Below are 3177 nucleotides of genomic sequence, written 5' to 3'. Positions count from 1 at the left end.
GTTCTGTAGAGACAGTGAAGCCATTCCCAGCCTCAGGAGAAAGGTCCTCTGACCCAGGACTCAGCAGGCCTGAGGTCTGCTCTCAAGTTTGCCACAGATGGCTCACTCTTTGCCTCTTGTCTTCTCTGGGCCTTTCCTGTGAGTGGCCCTGTCAAGTTGATGCCCCATGGCTCGTCTCCTAGGAGGGCTCCGGGTCTCCAGCCACAACCTGACTCCTGTAGATAGGGGGGCTTAGAAGGACCATCTTAGTCAAGGGCAGGCCAGCTCTGAGGGATCCCCAGGACAGAGGCTTGAGTGGAGCCAGGCAGAAACCCACTCTTCTTGTCCTCCTGGACATTCCTGTGCTCAAGCAGACAGATGTGCAGGGAGTTGATGGAAGGGGTCTCAGAGCTGGAGCTTGGGGCAAGCCCGGCACTGTGTGAGGGCCCCGAGATGCGGACAGGCGGCTGACTTGAGTCCCTCCCACATGACACTGCGGGAGCTGGTGGTGATCATCACCAATCCATAGGCACAGCTTTTTGCTTCTTCCCTGCTGAGGGGTCAGGGACTCTGACCCTAAAAAAACTGGGCCCTGAAATACTATGGGTATGACTGGGTGGAGGAAACTTAACACTGGAGGGGGGCATCAGGAAACCCCTCAGCTGGCTTCACAATTCCTTCCAAAATGTCAGGGTTCCTGGCTCTAACAGTTGGTTGGCAGCATCTGGTTACCAAGGATGCTGACTCAGCACAGACCTACCACGTGCGAGGAGTTTTATACACGTGGTGCCTTATGTAAGTGTAACGGCAACCCTGTGGTGGGCATCCTCCCTGCTCGACGGCTGAAGCTCAGAGAGGGCAGTTTACCCAAGATGCTTTGATAAGCTGGCTGAGATGACTTGGAACCCAGTCAAGGCCATCCCTAGAAAGATTGGCTCTCGAATGCCGGTGGAGCACTGGGTAGGTACCTGGCCTTGTGTTCAAACCTTCCGAAGCAATACGCCACTTGAATTCTTTCAAGTGCAAGAGGCAAGAATTATTCTTCCTCCTAACGGATGAAGAGGCCGTGGCTCAAAAAGGGAGCTGGAGAGCTGGCTGGCGTTCAAACCCAAGAAGACAATGCTGTGTCAAGGCCCTGGCCTGGCCCCTGGGGTGGGCACATGCTAGCCTCTGCTCCTGCTGTTTTTTGTTTTTGGTTTTTTTTAAAATTTTTTTAACGTTTATTTATTTTTGAGAGAGAGAGTATGCATGAGAGAGTGCATGAGAGAGTGCAAGTGGGGGAGGGGCAGAGAGCGAGGGAGACACAGAATCCGAAGCAGGCTCTAGGCTCTGAGCTGTCAGCACAGAGCCTGATGCGGGGCTTGAACTCACAAACTGCGAGATCATGACCCGAGCCGAAGTCAGATGCTCAACCGACTGAGCCACCCAGGCGCCTCTCCTGCTGGGTTTTAAATACTAATTAGTGGTGTTCCTGTTGGTGTAGGCATGCAATCCTTCCTATAGACACATTCCGATTAGGCGAAAGAGCAGTGAGGGTGTTGTTTTTACGGAAACGGGGCTTTGGACTGTATTCCTACAGAGATATCTAAAGGAATGCTCTGTTCTTGGCTTTGCTGCCTTTGGCCTGAAGATTTCCCCTGGGGCTCCCCCCACCCCCACCCCGTGTTCCCTTCCAATAGTGTTCTGCTCACTTCTCTACTCCAGGCAGCCCTGAGGGCACAAAGCCGTGCCCACTCACTCATCTTCCCGCACGCACCCAGACCAACCAGGACCAGAGAATTTGCACCTGGGCTTTAGTTGCAGCAGAGGGCATCCTGGTTGGATCCTAGGAAGCACTTCTGGACAATTAGGGGTTGTGGGAGGGTGCATATAGGACCGGAGTTTTTAAGGCCCAGAGCCAGCAGTAGGGACAGTGAAAGAGGGATGGGGTGCGGGGGAGAGTGCTGGCACATGTCCCCTGACCCTGCTTTTGGGGAGAGTTCTGATTCAGGGATTATCTGCCTACCTCCTTCCGGAGTCCCACATCCATGTGCTGGACCTGGAAGCCCTTCACCCACAGTCTCTACTCTGAGCCCGCTCCTAATATCCTTGTAAATGGATTTCTCCCAGCTTCAGGGTTTGAGGGTGAGGCTCAGGGTCCCAGACACAATCCAGCATAGAGACTGTCCACCCCCAGTTTACAGAGATTGCAGGTTTTCTGAGCAAAGCAACCTCCTTCCCCGACTGCCTGTTGGGGGCAGCCTTACCCCACGCACCCTCTGTAGAGTCCTGTGGAGCCCAGTTACTCTAAGGGTTAGGTTGGGGCTCCTGGAGGAAGAGGCAGAAGAGCCGGACAGCCTCCTCCCTTCCCCTGGGCCTGTGAGTGGGGACAGGAGGGAAGGTCGTGCCCTGAGGGTAACCAGGGGCACACCTGGGCATGTGGGTGGGAGCATCTGAGGATGCTGAGGAGCACCTCAGTCTGGTCCAGGGGAGCAGTTCTCACCCATGGTCCAAAGCTCTCCAGTGCCCAGCTTTGACCATGCTAGGTGCCCCCTCTGCAGGGCTCTTTTGGGTGCCCTGGATCGGACAGGCTGTTTGGATGTAGCAATGGGAAGAGGGGGTGGGGGAACCAAGGAGCTGGCAACCGGGGTAGGGAGAGATGGACCCTGTGGCAGGAGGTATAAAGCAGGGTGTGGCCTATGTCCAGCCTCTAGTGACCTCACTGCCCATCCCCTAGGGTGCCCAGTCCCTGGAACTCAGAAATGCAGGGCTTGGTAGGGGCTTTGGGCTCAGGAAGACAAGTTTGGGGTGGAGTGGAAGTAAAAGGGAAAGGGGAATGAGAATACACAGCTCATATCCCTGCCAGCCAGGAGACCTTGGGTTTTCTGGCCCTCAATCACCTGGTGTGCAGCTTGTGGTGGTGGGGTGTGGGGTAGGGGTGAAGGAGAGGTGGGCAGGGATGTTGAATTAAGTGAGGAAAGTGCTTGGCACATAGTAGGTGCTCACTCAGGGGCAGGTGCCTCTGGCCATCTTGTCCAGAGAGGCTGACTCCCTGATCTTTCTCCCTGCTCCAGAGAGGCAGCGTGGTTCAGTGATTAGAGCAGAGTCGAGAGCCAAACTGCCCTGCCTCACCAGCTTGCTGCAGCCACACATGAACTGGGTGTCCTTGGGCAACTTATTTAACCTCCCTGTGCCTCAATATTCTCATCTGTAAAACGG

Source organism: Prionailurus bengalensis, chromosome E1 (assembly GCF_016509475.1).
Source record: "Prionailurus bengalensis isolate Pbe53 chromosome E1, Fcat_Pben_1.1_paternal_pri, whole genome shotgun sequence".
In the NCBI taxonomy this organism is placed as follows: Eukaryota; Metazoa; Chordata; class Mammalia; order Carnivora; family Felidae; genus Prionailurus; species Prionailurus bengalensis.
Note: the sequence above shows the minus strand (reverse complement) of the source record.